The sequence below is a fragment of the Eleutherodactylus coqui genome, chromosome 2 (genome assembly GCF_035609145.1).
Source record: "Eleutherodactylus coqui strain aEleCoq1 chromosome 2, aEleCoq1.hap1, whole genome shotgun sequence".
NCBI classification, from domain to species: domain Eukaryota; kingdom Metazoa; phylum Chordata; class Amphibia; order Anura; family Eleutherodactylidae; genus Eleutherodactylus; species Eleutherodactylus coqui.
Window position 1 is genome coordinate 257,178,398 of NC_089838.1, and position 16,285 is coordinate 257,194,682.

At 42.1% G+C, this 16,285-nt stretch overlaps 1 long non-coding RNA gene across 1 annotated transcript in view; it reads right to left on the reverse strand.

Moving 5' to 3' along the window:
• Nucleotides 1–1,336: 1,336 nt before the first annotated feature.
• LOC136612467 (uncharacterized) overlaps nt 1,337–16,285 on the reverse strand; it is a 36,543-nt gene continuing 21,594 nt past the window's right edge. The window contains exon 3 of the long non-coding RNA XR_010790399.1: nt 1,337–2,728. This is a non-coding gene — a long non-coding RNA (uncharacterized lncRNA). The remainder of the gene's footprint in view (nt 2,729–16,285) is intronic.

Here is a 16,285-nt window from a genome sequence, read left to right on the forward strand (position 1 = left end):
CGGTGACAGCACGCACCGTGTTCTTGGTGTGCACGATCTGTTGTGAGGTTTCCCAACTGAAAACAATGGAAGAAACTTTGTGATGCTGCGTTTTTTTATGGAATGCGTATATGTACTTGCTTTTTTCATTACCGGATTTTCTGCTGTGGAATGCATTGCATTTTTGTAATATGGCAATAGCAGTTTCTGCTTCGGAGGTCATTTTATTAACAAACACCAAACGCGGATTTTCAAGCAAAAAAGATGCAAAAACTTTCCACAATACTCTATTCGTGGATTACGGTGCGGTTTTTATGTTATCCATTGATCTCAATGGTGAAAATCCATGGCAGATATATGCCGTTTCCACAACATAAATAGACATGCTGTGCAATTGTAAACTGAAATGTTTTGCAAATTTCATGCTTTTCCGTAGCAGAAAAAATTGCAACTTCTGAAGGAGATTTGACAAATCCCATTCACTTGCCTTCTACTGTAAACGCTAAGGAATTTCTGCAGCAATTCCACTAGCAGAAATTCAGCCATATTTACTGCCTGTGTGAAGGCAACCTTAGGCCGCCTTCTCATAGCGCAACGGAATACCAACAGCAATTCTACAGAAAAATCCGCAGGGGCCAAATGCACATACAAATAGTGCGGATTTGGCCGTGTTTTTACTTGCAAAGCAGCTGTATCCGTTGCAGAGAATTTCCGCACCATGTAAAGGACATTTTCTCTTAGTTTGCTAGCAGAAATTCTGGGCAGGTTGGACCCCACATGCAGGATTCCCGCAGCAGAGTTTGACCTGGTGCCTGGTTAGTGACCCCTGCTTACCTGTCTGACGTCTTCTCCTCTGCTGATGATGTGCCAGCCGACGCGCCGTACAGAGGATGCCACGCAGTCACTATTGCGATGACGCGGCTGCCGGGAACATTCTGCAATGACGATTGCAGAATGACCGCGGGACGGACGACTTCCATTGACTTCCTATGGGAACCGGCCATGGGTAGCCCACATAAAATCGCAGCATGCAGTGATTTCTCCCCCACAGGCAGAAAATCACAATTGATTTCCACTCGTGGGAAGGAAATCGCGTAGACATAAAAATTAAGTAATGTGTGATCTGGTAGACAAGTAAGCCATACAGTTTTACCACTGTGCGTATGCGGCAGCAAAGAAGCCAATTATCCAGAAGAGAAAATAGTACCTTAAACTACAACCCCCAAGTCCAAAAAAGTTGGGACACTGTGTAAAATGTAAATAAATGTGATCAAAAAAAGAATGTAATCATTTGGAAATCTCATAACCATATTTTATTCACAATAGAACATATCAGAAGCAAAACATGAGACATTTTTGAATTTCATTTTAAAAAAGTTAACAAATTTAGCAATTGATGGCGGCAACACATCTCAAAAAAGTTGACAGGGCCAAGTTTACCATTGTGTAGCATCCCGTCGTCATTTTACAACATCTGGAAATGCAGCAGACCAATTCCTGGAGTTTTAGGAGTGGAATGTTGTCTCATTCTTGTCTGATGTAGGATTCTAGCTGCTTAACAGTCCTCCATCATCTTTGCCAGATTTTTCATTTCATATATTTTTTACCGGTGAATGGTCTGGACTGCAGGCAGCCAGTTCAGCACCCGGACTTTACTTCTGCAAAGCTATGCTGTTTTGATAAATGCAGGTCAGCTATCATTCAATGAATGGCTGAGCGCTGCCTCTGATTGGTCTCAGTACTCCACCAATCAGAGGCAGTGCTTCCAGGAAGTGGGGATTTTTAAATCCCTGGCCAGAAGAAAATGCTGAAGAACACAGCCAGTGAGAAGAAGCGCCGGAGCCCCGACAGCGCTGCTAGGTGATGTATTAATTTTTTTTATCTTTACATTCAGCTAAGAGTTATTTTCAGGGAAGGACTTATATTTCAAACTCATACCCGAAAATCACTGTGGGGGTTGTCAGCATCCCATTGCTTTCAATGGGGAGGCAGCAGCGTCGGGCCCATTGAAAGCAATGGGAGAACATCGCGATCCTCTGCCACGGCTGTCACAGCTGTAGCAGGAGATTCTTTCATCCCTACTGCAGTCCCCTCATCACTGAACACTACGACAGTGCTGACTGTCTGACTGAGCCCTAAGATATATGTGCAGTGATCTCTGATGTGGTATAATTAACAGCATCAAGTAATGCAAAAACGTCTTGCCCTTTTTCTGTTAACATGAGAAGTGATTTAACTGGGATATGTACTGTAGAAGCAGCATTGAATGTCTGGTATGTAATAGTGAGAGTTATAGGTTACATAAGTTAAGTTAAGACGTAACTCACTTAGGGCAATAGTGTCCTATATAAAAATGAAAATATGACCTTGAGAAGACATAACAAATAGTATGACCTGACATTGACAAAAAAAAAAACTTATCCCTAAAAAGCGTTTATTTGTTATAATAGAAAAATCTTGATGATGAAACAGTGAGTTTGCGTACGACTGCAGGATCAGACTATACATACACAAGGTTTTTGTAGACTGTAGCAATAGAGAAAACTAGAGTAGTCAGTATAAGAGCTGTATATGCAAAATGATAAAACACTTTTAATCAAGATTATTTGCAAAACTGCTTCATCTTTTATTTTAGAATAATGACATCATGGCTGTAAAATGTGGGCATGGCCTTAAAAGTGGCTTCAGGGGTGCAGAAAGTTTTCTCAGAAGCGATATCCAGGTACTGTAGAAATCTTCATCTGTGAACCTGTTGAACATAAAGAGAGTTTACTCTCTACCTGTTTTAGGTTAGAATGAAACCACGATCACATTCCATAGTGCACACAATAACATTGTGGATTTGTAAAGCATTTAACTAATTATAGCATGCAGCATCTAAGGCAGTTGACAGAAAGGGCAAGAAATATAATGTACCATCTGCATTTGATTTGTCTCTAAGACGATAAAAGAACTGGAACCTAATTCAAGCATAATTTCCAGATTTCAATAAGTCAGATTTATTTTCTCATTGCCTGAAAAAAAACATTGGTGAACCATCAAATTACAACACCAAGTAATATTTCACAAGTTGTATCCTGCAGTACTACAACCTCGTATAGAAGGTCCTACATCTAAGAAAAGACCTTAAAAGTGTAATATTAAAAGAAAATGGATAACATAAATTACATTGATTTAATTAACATTCAATCTATGGAAAAACAACTGCAAAACCATTTGTTACTGAAAAGCATTATATAGAAGTGTTTTAGAATTTGGAAAACGCCTTTCGGTCTCAGTGTCTACCAGATAATAAACCATATCAAACCATATATTATAGTTTTATTCATATTACATGATTTAAAAATAAAACATTAATAGTTTCTGGCCAACTCTGGGCTAAGTGTATGTAGATATACAGACATGGCCAAATTCTATGTTATTTCTATTGAAGTAAGGGGTAAGTGGCTACCAACACCCTTGGCACCAGTTATTCTTGGTAGAGGCTTTGCCAAGCCCCATAGACATAAGACTTTGAAAGGAACGGGCAACTGAACAAATTTACTTACACCAAACTTTGTGCTATTTTCTTCTATTTTTGTTACGGTTAAGGGCTTTTTACAAGGACGGATGATTGGGAAAAAACCTTCATCCAAATGTTTGTTCACCTAATCATTACCTTGTGTGAAGGTGCCAATGCTTATATGTTGGGTGATTGCATCATTGATTCCACACCAAAAATCACTGTTGTTGGCAGAACACCACATGTTCCCCAATATTGTACAGATATGGCAATTGGTCACATCAGTCCCTGTCTTCAATCTAATTTCCCTGTATTAGTAATATATGAAAGTCAATTTCACATGAAAGCAAGTTTACCCATCAGTAGGTTTTTAGAGTTGAGGAAGAATTAAGGAGAACAGACAAAAGCTAGCGATAGGCTTGTATGGCCGACAACTTTCTCTCCTGTCCTCCGCACACACATGCATGCTTGGCTCAGCTGAGTGTACATGAGTTTTGTATGTAGTGAGAAGAGAAAGCTGCTGCCAGACACCTGTGTAACTTATAGCCTAAGAACAAAGTAAAAGGGCAGTTAAAATCCAATTGGCGATCCTCATTTTCCCTGACTGCTGTTGGGGATTAGAGAGAATCAGGAGGCTGCCATACACATTAGATGATCATCTGGGCCTGGTAAAATAAACAGGTTTGGACCAGGGGCGTAACTAAAGGCTCAGGGGCCCTGATGCAAAAGGTGAGCTGGGCCCCCCCCCCCCTATCTGTATCTGTACCCGTACCCATACCTAAACCATGCTGCACAGAGGTATAACTTGAAGCTTTTGGGCCCCAATGCAAAACTTGTAACAGGGCCCCCAACTATAATGCTTTATTCATAGTACTGGGCTCCCTATATGGAGAAGAGAGGCCTTATGGGCCCCCTAAGGCTCCTGGGCCCAGGTGCAACCGCATCCCCTGCACCCTTTATAGTTACGCCCCTGGTTTGGACAATTTATATCTAATGTATGTGGCCACCACAGTCATGCGGTTACATGGTTGGAACATTAACCTTTGATGAGGTGTGCTGCAGACAATTCATTATTAAATGTTTTTCAATTGCGATATTAATCTATGGAGCAAAACAAGGAAAGAATATGGACACGTACAAGAGCAAGATGCTTTGCTTCTAAGTAGGCGGAAGCCTTAATAATGCTGTGGACAGTTTTTTTGCAGTTTGCAGATCCAGAATATTGAAGAGCATTTACTCTGTACTGTGACTTCATTTCTTCCTTCTAATGAGAAAAGTTGCCAGCTACTATCACTAAGTTTCTAACATAGTTGAATAGGTTACACTAGTCACATGGCTGCTTGCAACTTTTCTCCCCATAGGAAGCAAATGAAGTTTCCATGTGGCTGTGATTGTACAGGAACTAGTGCTCTGCTTCACATCTCCATATAGTATGTTAGGCTGAAAGAAGGCATTGTCCATCCAGTTCAGCCTGCTTCCACCCCCATTTGTTGATCCAGAGGAAGGCAAATAAATGGAGCTAAAGTTGCCTATACACATTTAACAGAGCTTGACCAAATCTTCGTTGAGCCAACAGTTTTTTCTCCCGATTCCGCCATATGCATGGACACTCGGTTCAGTTGAGCGTTTGCATGTTTTCCATGGGCAGAACAAAGGGATTGAGTGTTGAAACTCAACATGCCTAATCCTTCTTTCATCCAACATCACCTTTTGAAGGACAGAAATGAGGCCATCATACACATACGATATCCGACTGATCTCGTCGAAATCAGTTCTAATGTGTATGTGGGTATTTAAAGCCACATAATGGCATACACAAACTGGTAATGTAAATACATTTGTGGTTGAAGACCAATTGACAGCTGACTTTGTAGTACTTGATAGTAAAATCTATTAAGGGGTTCCTATGTGTTGCAAATATGGTCATTGAATGTAAGAGATGGTTAATGTGATAGTTAAGTATGAAATAGAGTTGTGTAATATTAAAGCCATTACCGATGACTTAAGCAACAATTGTGTAAGCCATGCGATTTCAAGATATCCCTGTCAGATTGCTGATATCTGCTAGAATTTTCAATGAGCCACTGAGCACACTGTCAGCACAGAAGAGGAGAAATGAGATATGAGGCTGTTTTAATAGAATGTGTTTTGCCTGTACAGTTTACATACTAAGAAAGCAATTTACTTCATGGCGCCAAGTAAAGGATGTTTAATTCTTCAGAACGTATCTCATGTTTGTTGACAATGGCCTATAAATAAAACATGATTGCTGCTGTAATTTATATGGCTGCACGTGTAAACCTAGCGATCCCATTCAATTAAGCAGCAAAATAAAAGTGCGAGAGGAAGTCTTTCAATCAAGACAGACATTAAGAATGTGTGCAGGAGGTGAGTGAGGGAAATCAGGACAACCTGAGGATTTTCACACAGCTGTATTCAACGTGTCTGCTACTACATTAGGTGCGTTCTTCAAATACATCCAGGCAAGGTGAGACAGCATGACGAAGACACGTCACATAGACACTCAACTAAAAGAGTGAAATGTATTACAAGTAGAGATAAGCGAGTATACTCGCTAAGGCACATTACTCGAGCTAGTAGTGCCTTAGCCGAGTATCTCTCCGCTCGTCTCTAAAGATTCGGGAGCAGCGAGGGAGAGCGGGGAGGAACGGAGGGAAGATCTCCCTCTCTCCCACCCGCTCCTTGCCGCAACTCCCCTGTCACCCGCGCCGGCCCCCAAATCTTTAGAGACGAGCGGGGAGATACTCAGCTAAGGCACTACTCGCTCGAGTAATGTGCCTTAGCGAGTATACTCGCTCATCTCTAATTCCAAGTCATATAAAACACATAACACACTTCTGTATGATCAGCCAATTCAGATGTTTGCAAAATATAAGAAATAAAGTTGGTTGCGGAACGAAGAACTTACAACATACTGTAATTAGCCTTAGATGTGTAAAGGTTGGTAAAAATGGAAGCATTTACAGCGTTCTGATGCCTATAGATTGTTCCGTAAATGCATTTATTGAACGTCACCAAAGACCCTTGGTAAATCAGGCCTACCCTCCCAAAGGAATTTGTATTTTAGTCAAATAATCAGATTGTACCATGGAGTTTGCTGGCATTCTGTTGTCTGGATTCATCACTCTCAGTTATGTTTAATGACCTTTTCCCTACTTCAGATTTAGAATTTACTAATGCAGTGAAAGTAAGACATTTTAGGGCTCATTCACGCCAACGTCTGAGGTTCACATGAGTATCTTCAACACCAGAGGCGTAACTTGAAGCTCCCGGGCCCCAATGCAAAACCTGTAATGGGGCCCCCAACTATAATGCTTTATTCATAGTACTGGGCTCCTTATATGGAGAAGAGAGGCCTTATGGGCCCCCTAAGGCTCCTGGGCTCGGGTGCAACCGCACCCCCTGCATCACCTATAGTTACGCTCCTGTTCAGCGCTGATTTCTGCAAAACAACAAAAAGGACAAAAAAGTGCAGTGTGCTCTGCTATTTTGTCCCATGAAATCCCGGACCGGATGGACGGACAGAAACCAAACAGACCCTATTACAGTCAATTCCAAAATACATAACACAACGTTATCTTCATCTGGTTACTACGTAGTATTTACCCCAGTTTAGCTGGAAGATTTTTAGGTACTCAGACTGACCGTGAGTCAAATGGCTTAAATAGCAACGACAAAGGAGAAAAGTTGGCTCCTGAAAAACACTTTTTATTCTTATTTGATTCCCAAAAATCTATAAAATTACAAATGGTAGGTACCGTGTAACACCATGTTTACACTCCTACGTGTTTTGAAAGACACTTCTTTCTTGATCACAGCCTTATTTTTTGGAATAAAAGAAGTGTTTTTAAGGAGGCAGCTTTTCTCCTTTGTTGTTCCTATAATAGTCAATGGGGTCCATTCAGTATTGCTTGGTTCCATCATATGATGGGTGCATTTGGCCAAGAGCTACCTACCATTTTTCTGCTCCCTAATTAGTGCAAGAAAATGGAAACCCCTAGCACTAGTGTGAACCAGTCCTTACATTTCCATTTGCACTGCATATAACCATTGCTTACACTTGAATTCAAACCTACGATTTTTGTACTATCCACTGAGTCACCCTAAAATGTAGATGTAGAGAAAGTGAAAGTGCATAAGATTATAATCTGATGCTGGTGTAATAATTATGTAAGTAGTTATTAAAATAATCTAATCCAGTGATCCCCAATCAGTTACTAAGGAACCACATGTGGCTCATAACGCCCCTTCTGTGCGTCTCACAATTAGTGTTGCTCATCTTGATTGGCCAGTGATAAAGTCATCCAAATCTTCTCAAAGTTGAATTGGTTTAGTCCAAACTGATTTTTGCTGAAAATCATGGGAAAACTTAATTCCACACAATGCCTGCTGCACAGGTAAGCATGCAGCCAATCAACAGCCGGGGTGTCTTGTATTTCACCAAATTTGTCCTCTATCTTGCATATGGGCAGAAGTTTCATTGGACACCTGTATCACATGACCTAGCCACATATAACATAGGCACAGTGTAACCAGTGTCCATTTTACAGTTGAACACACGACAGAGAAACTGTATCATGTTTACATTTCTATATAAAACGTGGTCTGTTGTTAGGGACATATATTTTACAGAGGATATATTGCTGCTGGGTGTGAAAGCTTGTATACCAGCAGAGAACTGAAATAGGGTTCTATGGGGGGACTAGAGAAAGTTGCTGCATCACTTTTATATGCTTATATGAAATCTGGTCTGTACATTGGGAGAGCGTATATTTCTGTCCTGTGGCCTTCTGTCCTCACATATCGTACCTCCCAGAGATTGAAGTTTATTTACTGGCAGGGTTTTTTGTTATTATGAAAGAAAAATAAAATCAAACAGGAAAACAGCAAATACACACAGTGCATGTCAGCGGCCTCATACATTGTTCAAAGTCCCCAGTCCAGCCCCTATAAATTATTTGCAGACCTTATGCAGCTAGCAATGGATTTTTAAGTATTCAATATGCTGCACCAAATAGGGACAGTTCACAAAGGTACAAGCTACACTTTGTAGCCTTATGTTCTTATATATTGTGTATTACATATCAAGGTATTTGTAAAATTTATTACATTGCTTTTAAAATAAGCAGCACACCTGCTATCTTCCTTGGCATAGTTTTTGATCTAGGAGACCTTATGTGGGGCTTCTTTTGTTTTCACTGACACCTCTGTTCTACGATTGACCCCCTACACCACTGTACATTATTTTGATCAATTATTAGGATCATAGAATGGTAGAGTTGGAAGAGACGTCAAGGGTCATCTGGTCCAGCCCCCTGCTCAGGGATGACGACAGTGTTCCCCAGATGTGTGTCTGTATTCCCCTGCAATTTGGTGGACTTTGTCTGTATTTGGGACCTTCTGGAGGACAAATGCTCTCTTGCTTCTACACTACATGTGTATGTACCATAGAGACAAGCTATGCAACTGCTATGAGGCCCTTAAAGGTTAAGGCACAGCCCTTGTTAGTACAAAGCCCTTTTGTTGGTTCTATCCTTATAAATTGCATTGTGACTCATTGGAAGAGAGTGGAGGAGCATCAAACGCCAGACTCTTCGGTCCAAGGTATCAAAACCCAGAACTATATTGGGGGAACTATTTTGAGCTTTGCTATAGGCTCCCTCCCTTCTGTATATGTTCTCCACATTTGCATTGTCGGTCTTCCATATCTGACTGTAATGTGGCTCCTATGCATCACTCAGACTTGAATGTGGCTTACTAGGTATAAAAGGTTGGATACTTGTAAATTATTGTATATTGATGTATGTTGGAACTGGCAAAAGCCAAGTCTGATGAAAAGCACAAAAGGATCTTCCATGGATTTGTATTGGATATAGATTCCTAATACAGCTTTCATTTTTATAAATGCTTCTGTTATTTTCCTGATCACCTGGTGTTCCCGGCACATCCATGCATCCTCACTGCTAGGTGAGCTGCGTTCAGTATTTTTACATAACCCAAGTCTGTTCTTCAATAATAATAATAATAATAATAATAATAATAATAATAATAATCTTTACTTCTATAGTGCCAACGTATTCCATAGTACTATCAAAGTTCTTCAGAATTTTTGTCTGATCCTACAAGTTCCTCCAAATGAAGCAGCACCAGAAATATTTGGCAGCCTCTCCCATTCACTTCAAAGGGATCTTTTCCTGTAATTCCAAGCCAGACCATTAAAGTCAGAATGGAGCTGTGTGCACAACTGTAGCTCTGTGAACAAGCACATCAGCCTGCTGATTAGCTGATCACCATTCAGATTGCAAACCCCACCAATCTAATATTCCTGAGGATAGGCCATCAGTAATCTAAAACTTTACAACCACTTTAAGGGCGCATTCAGACGATCGTATATCAGCTGGGTTTTCACACCCAGCTGATATACGGTGTCCGTCTCTGCAGGGGGAGGAAGCTGGAAGAGCCAGGAGCAGTGCACTGAGCTCCCGCCTCCTCTCCACCCCTCGCCACTATTTGCAATGGAAGGGGGCAGAACGGGGGTGGAGCTATGCCCGGAAACTTGGCTCCACCCCCGCCCCACCCTTTCCATTGCAAATAGTGGTGAGGGGCGGAAAGGGGGTGGAGAGGAGGCGGGAGCTCAGTGTACTGCTCCTGGCTCTTCCAGCCTCCACCCCCTGCAGAGAGAGACACCATATATCGGCTGGGTGTGAAAACCCAGCATATATACGGTCATCTGAATGCACCCTAAGGCCTTAGTCAGACGGGCATTTTTTCGCGCGATTTGCGGATCGCATGACGGATGCGCATCCGCAAATGGCGTGACCGGTGCACGCAAGTCGCCCGCAAATCGCCCGAAAATCTGCTCCTAGCCGCGTTTCATTAGAAACGGGCCGGAGCTGTCCAGCGCATTGCATTCAATGGAGACGGCAATAGAGCCGACTCCATTTAAAGCAATGCGCTGCGGGCGAGCCCGGGATGAATTGTCGGTAAGGGCTTAAATATATAAGCCCTTCCCTGCAATGCATCCTAAAATGTGTTAAAATAAAAAAAAATTGTATACTCACCTTCTGCCGGCAGCCGGAGCTCCGCGCGGCCGTCCTGCAGTGGGTGTGAAGGGGGTGTGAGTCAGACCTGCCCCCTGATTGGCTCAGCGCTGAGCCAATCAGAGGCATGCCTCACTCACACCCATTCATGAATTCATGAATGGATGTGAGTCAGACCTGCCCCTGATTGGCTCAGCGCTGAGAGGCAGCAGTCACTCACCCATTCATGAATTCATGAATGGGTGTGTGAGTGAAACCTGCCTCTGATTGGTCAGGGCTGTGACCAATCAGAGGCAGATCATTCAGCAGGCGGGGATTTTAAAGCCCCGCCGGCTGAATAGTGCCAAGAAGCAGTTCAGGAGAACTGACAGCGGCCGCGGCTGGACTCCGGCTGCAGCGGAAAGGTGAGTATACAATTTTTTTTTTATTTTAACACATTTTAGGATGAATTGCAGGGAAGGGTTTATATATTTAACCCCTTCCTGACAATTCACCCCGCGCACGCCGGCAGCCCATTGCTTTCAATGGAGCGGCTGTATTGCCGCTCCATTGAATTCAATGGGCAAACATCGTTCTTCTCTGCCACAGCTGTTACAGCTGTGGCAGAGAAGAATGATTTGTCTTCTATATGTTCTCAATGGGGTCGGCGCTGCTGCCGCCGGCCCCATTGAGCGCATATAGAGAAGAGAACAGGAATCGCAGATCGCAGATAGGTGCGATCTGCGATTTTTTGTTCTATAATTTATCGGACGAGCGCATAAAAAGCGCTCATGTGTCCGATACCATTGCAAAGCAATGGTTTTATAAAATCACCGGACGCATGCGCATGCGCAAATCGTGGCTAAAAACGCCCGTCTGACTAAGGCCTAAGGCTGCAGATTATTGCTATAATTAAATTTCAATATTTTCTAACAATTATCTCCAATTATAATTGTTTTAATTAATATGTAGCATGTAAACACATTTGTACAGTGTGGGTTTAGATCTCTATCACAAAAAGCTTGGATATCAGCTTGAATATTCTATAAAGTACTATAGACAGTATGGTAATACAGTGATTAGCCTTTAAGTACTGAGGCTTGAACCTGACCAAGGGCCACATCTGCGCAGTATGTAGTATGAATTTATATCTTGACACCTTTTACTCTCTGAGCAAGTTCTCCCACACTCTAAAACATTAACAGGGTGATTGACTTTCTATGGAATTGGCCCTAATGTGTGTGTACGAGTCATTGAAATCAAACTTTGAGACTCACTTGGGTACAAGAGCTGATGTGAGTGATGGCAATCTTTGTATGCAATGCCATGTGTCTGGAAAGTCTTCAAACCCTTTCACTTTTTTCCATGTTGCTATATTGTTGCCTTGTGCAAATAAAAAAAAATATTCAGATTTTCCCTATCATTCTGCACTAAATACCCTATAATGATAAAGTGAAAGTAGAATGTTGTAAATCTTTGTAAGTTTTTTAAAAATGAAAAACTAACATTTTGCATTCTCATAAGTATTCAGACCCTATGGTATGGCACTTTAAATTTAGCTCTAGGTGCTACCAATTTCTCTTGATCATTACTGAGGTGTGTCTCTACCTTGCTTGGAGTCCGCACGTGGTAAATTCAGTTCACTGGACATAACTTAAAAAGAAACACTCCTGTATACATAAGGTCTCACAATGCATATCAGAGCCAAAACCAAGTCATGAGGAGGAAAGAACTGCCTGTAGAGCTCGGAAACAGAATTATGTGGAGGCCCATATGAGCCGCGGTGCTTGAAGAACTAATCACAGCCATCATGTCGTGGAGGCAGGATTTATAATAATATAATCTTTATTTATATAGCGCCAACATATTTCGCAGCGCAGCTCAGTCAATTCATAAATCCCGCCTCCACAATGCGACGGCTGTGATAGGTTCTTCGAGCGCTGCATTGATTGGCTGAGCCATGGCGCTCAAAGAACCAATCACAGGCATCGCATCGTGAAGGCGGGATTAAGGAATTGATTAAGCGGTGGCTCAGCCAATTAATAAATCCCGCATCTTCGATGGCTGTAATTGGTTCTTTGAGTAATCAATGCAGTGCTTAAAGAATCAATCACAGCCATCGCTTCATGGAGGCGGGATTTATGAATACCGTAACCGGGAAGTTATCTTGTATGGGTGGCCGAGCACTGCAGGAACTGCACTGGGGCTCTGGAGAGCAGTGGGAAGCACCTGGAATGAGCCTGCTAGGTGATTTATTCCTTTTTTTGTGTGTGTAATGTAACTGGGCCTTATTTTTGCAATAGGGCTTACTTTGCCTGTAATACCAAGACTCTCCACTGCAGTGTGAACAGAGCTGCCTGCTTCCTGCAGAAATCAGCTCAATACACAAGTGCTAATAGCACATCAAAGAGGGTCCCGGGCGATGGACTGTCACATCTACTAGTAATGACCTATCCCGTGGAAAGGCCATCAATAGTTTAAAACTTGACAACCCCTTTAACTTTTTACCAATTTCAAAGTGACCTTTGAAAAAGTTAGGAAAACTTTGCGTTGCCTGTATAGAAAAATGTTGTATATAATGCTGAATTACAAAATTTATGAACTAATGTTTTGTTTAATGGTTATTGAACAAGTCCATATGCTTCCGATGACCTTCAGTGAGAGGTTTTAATTGAAAACGTCAAGCTTAGGGGCCGATAAAAAAATAATAATACAAAACTCGCCTTCGATAAGACTATAACCTCAGTGTTCATAATGCTGTAATGTGTTCCTTTATCCCCTATTCAGTCTTATTCTTTCCCTTGTATTATACACTAGGTGTTATATGGGGAGAAGCATTGAAAGCCTGTTCTGTTTTTTTCTCTACCTTTAAACAAATCATTATTCAGTGAACTGTTAAAGCAATCTAGGAGGTATAAATCTTGTAAAGACTTGCAATGCTTCCATTTGTTCATTTCTCATTTATGTGGATGGCTGTTGACCTTGATCTTCTACAGGCAAGTTATAGACTGTATTCTATGCACTATTTAAAAGAAAGAATTGAATGGCATAAGTGGATACTGACATCTAAGTCAACAAATCTGAACACTTGAAACTAACACTAGGGTAAATATGACAGGAGATATAACGCCTTTGTTAAGCACAGGCAAACAGAAAGCATGATGTGCATTCAAATCCAGTGCCAGGTAGTCAAAGAAAAGGTTTTAATTATTTCTGAACCGTTCATAAATAGAAGAAATGTACCAATATGATACAGAGATGTGCTGTGAAAAGTGAAACATTTTCCCAGATCAGGTATAATAGACGTAATCTATGACAGTGACCTGATATGTACTCTATAAATCTCTAAGGGCTCATTCACACGGGTGTATGTGTCCTACATATTACGTGGGGGGGGGGGGGTTCACACGTGTAAAAGGCACAATACACAGCAAATACACATATCCATTTTTAGGTTAAATTCCCATGGCCTATAATAGTGTGTATTACATGCAGAATAAATAAATAAAATATTTTTATTTGTATAGTGCCAACTTACTCTGCAGCGCTTTTAGGTAATTTATTACTTGCCCCAGCAAGCAGGGTACTCGTTTTACCGACCTTGGAAGTATGGAAGGCTGAGTCAACCTTGACCCGGCTACCTGAACCAAGCGGGGATTGAGCTCACAACCTTCAGGTCATGAGTTTAAAACTGCATTTCTGCTGCCTTAACACTTTGCATCACTCGGGACTAAAATAGCTGCACTTTTTTCATGTATGTAATACGCAATTGTGAGTAGCCCAAGAGAATTCATTGGGCTTTTAGCATCACATAATATAAGTGAGCATAATACGTGGGCAAAAAACACTGATGTAAGTGAGCCCTAAGAAAACAATTTGTGAGTTATTGTCAATGCTAGAGATGAGCGAGCATACTCGCTAAGGACAATTGCTCAATCGAGCATTGTCCTTAGCGAGTATCTCCCCGCTCGGCAGAGAAGGTTCGGGTGCCGGCGCGGGTGAGAGGTGAGTTGCGACAGTGAGCAGGAGGGAGCGGGGGGGAGAGAGGGAGAGAGAGATCTCCCCTCCGTTCCTCGCCGCTCCCCGCCCGCCGCCAGCAGCCAAATCTTTCCTCCCGAGCGGGCAGTTACTCACTAAGGGCAATGCTCGATCGAGCAATTGCCCTTAGCGAGTATGCTCGCTCATCTCTAGTCAATGCCCTTATCATTTATGAGTACTTCAAAAACAGGAGGTCAAAAAGGGCCCAAATACAGGCTACAAGGTGGAAGATCTTTAGCATAAAACCTAATTTGCGTAGCTTGAAGGAAAAAAGGGAAAGGGGAGATGTTATCAAAATCTTTACATATGCTGAAGGTATAAATAAGGTTAAACTAAACACTAGAACAAGTTGGCTCAATTTGAGATTAGTTGGTAGGAAAATCAGAAACAACGTCAGAAAATAGTAGATGCTTGAAACAAACTTCCAGCAGATGTGGTTGGATTGGGAAATTAATTGTGACTTTAAGCATACCTGGGAAAACTATAGATCTATCCTAACAGGAAAATAATAATGAAGTAACATAAGGCTGAACCCCGATTTGAGGAGACTAGGGATGAGTGAGTATACTCTCTAAGGCACTACTCGCTCGAGTAATGTGCCTTAGCCGAGTATCTCCCTGCTCGTCCCTAAAGATTCGGGGGCCGCCGCAGCTGACAGGTGAGTTGCGGCGGGGAGCAGGGGAGAGCGGGCGGGAGAGAGGGAGAGAGAGATCTCCCCTCCGTTCCTCCCTGCTCTCCCCCGCAGCTCTCCGCCCCGCGGTGGCACCCGAATCTTTCGGGACGAGCGGGGAGATACTCGGCTAAGGCACATTACTCGAGCGAGTAGTGCCTTAGCGAGTATACTCACTCATCCCTAGAGGAGACCTATTGGTACCCACAGCCTCCTCTGAAATAAGTTTTTATATATCTTTTATTTCCCATTGAGGATCTAATCAACTAGTTGTACCCCTTGCAGCATGGGAAATTGTTTTTTATTTTCTTTTATAAGGGCAGATTAGACGGACCATGGGATTATTTTTTTCATCATTGTTCTGGGTTTCTATTTTAATTGGTTTGCTATAAAATTATTTCCTCATATGCGCATGAGCCTCGTGTGGCACAGAGTGTTAGGGCAGCAGAAATGCATTCCTAAGTTCTCGCTCATGACCTGAAGGTTGCAGGTGCAATCCCCACGTGGTTCAGGTAGCCGGCTTAAGTTTGACTCAGCCTTCCATCTCTCCAAAGTTGGTAAAATGAGTACCCAGCTTGCTGACTGGTAAAAAGATGACTGGGGAAGGCAATGTCAAAAACAGTCTGCCAAGAAAACATCACGATGTGATGTCACCCTAGGAGTCAGTCATGACTCGGTGCTTGCACCAGGGGACTTTATTTTTACCTACATGAGTCCATTTACACTTTGAGTCCTATCCCAATGGAGACAGGGGATAATGTTAGTGAATTTAATTTTTCCCATTTCAAAGATTTATGGAATATCTACAAGATATCCCTTAAATCCTTTAAGACCCTACTGACCAGCTTTTCACTAAGCATGGTAGCTCCCAGTAGTCACATCTAGCAATAGACTGAATGGAGGGGAGATCACTCACGTTCATAGCTCTCACCAGTCAAGTCTGTGGAAGATACAAAAGGTTCTGAGCAAGCTAACACAACTCTTTCCTTATAGCCCATATGCATGAATGGAGAGAGCAGTGTACATGAGAAGTCCCTTCACAATTCAGTCTGCGGC